The sequence below is a fragment of the Orycteropus afer genome, unplaced genomic scaffold, assembly GCF_000298275.1.
Source record: "Orycteropus afer afer isolate SDZICR_OR568_19922 unplaced genomic scaffold, OryAfe1.0 scaffold00502, whole genome shotgun sequence".
NCBI classification, from domain to species: Eukaryota; Metazoa; Chordata; class Mammalia; order Tubulidentata; family Orycteropodidae; genus Orycteropus; species Orycteropus afer.
The window spans coordinates 2,019,686-2,021,103 of record NW_006922089.1 but is presented as its reverse complement, the minus strand read 5'-3'; positions in this window follow the sequence as shown (position 1 = coordinate 2,021,103).

Genomic DNA, 1,418 nt, shown 5'->3' with positions numbered 1-1,418 from the left:
AAGCTCTAAACTCCTGAACTTCGTTTCTCTCTCAACCATTAGTCACTGTGGAAGGGAGTTCCTAGCTCCATGTATATGCCCGGAAGTACCCAAGCCTACAATGATTCCAACCTCTGTCCATTAGCCTACACTGTGTTCTTGGTTACATAACCATGAAAGGTCTAGGTACATTTTACCACACATTGGCATAGCCATTAGTGTGAATATCACATAGAAATCCCACATGCTTTTCTGGTCAATTCAGAGATTCTGAGAGTTATGAGGCACCACACAAGACAGCTGTTTCAACCTCTGTTAGTGTTGTGATCACTTCTCACCACCTAGCCAAAGCAGATGCAAATCAAGGAGATATTTTAGTATGTTTTATGACATTACAACCAAGCCCTAGAAATGCTCACACTATGTGAGCTTCACACACCGGGGACAGTGATAGATAAGAACTCACAGTATCACCTGGGTATTAACCTGTTGTCCAGCATCCTTGTTGCAACTCTCTGGACCAGCTGGGTTGTAGGCCCTGCTTCAACCCCATAACAACCTCTCTTTCACTATTGGCTAGTGCAATCATGGACAGACACCTCTCCCAGTGAATACATTACATAGGATAATAAAGGAAAGCAGGAACTAAAAGTCTCAGGTGATTAACAATAGTTTTTTGAAATGGTAGAATATCAGTGTTTCAAACCTCTCTACTTGATGAAGGGAGCTCTGGTGGCATAGTGATTAAACGCTCAGCTGCTAATCGGTGGTTTGAACCCACTAACTGCTCTAAGGAAGAAAGAAGTGGCAGCCAACTTCCAGAAAGATTGCAGCCTTGAAAACCCTATGGGAGTAGTTCCACTCTCTCCTCTAGGGGCACTGTGAGTTGGAATGACTCCACAGCAGTGGATTTGGTTTAGGCTTTGCTTCTGTAAAGATTGACAGCCTTGGAAACCCAATGGGGCAGTTCTACTCTGTCCTATAGAGTTGTTATGAGTCAGAATCAACTCAATGGTAATGAATTTGCTTATACTCAAAGATCTTTATAATAATGGATTAGTGAGTAAATACATTAGAACATTATGCTCAGAATTGGATCCAGCCCCCCATTAAAAGATTGCTTTTAATCAAGTCCATATCCCATACAACAAATCAAACCAAATTCGCTGTCCTCAAGTCTTCAAAATGTAGAAGAGGAGTACTGTCATTGAGTCAGGGTGCTTTCAGTATTGCTTACAAATTGAATCACGTTAATTTAGATGGCTACAATCTGAACTACAATGCTGTGATAGTTGAAGATGTGTCAACTTGGCTGGACTCCAGTTGTGAGTGGTGGTTCCCATGATGGATCACATGACTGAGTTCTGAGCGGCCGGTCTGCCCAAGGGGAGTTTCCCCAGGGGTGTGGCCTACCTGCAATGCTATCCCAAGGACAAGCT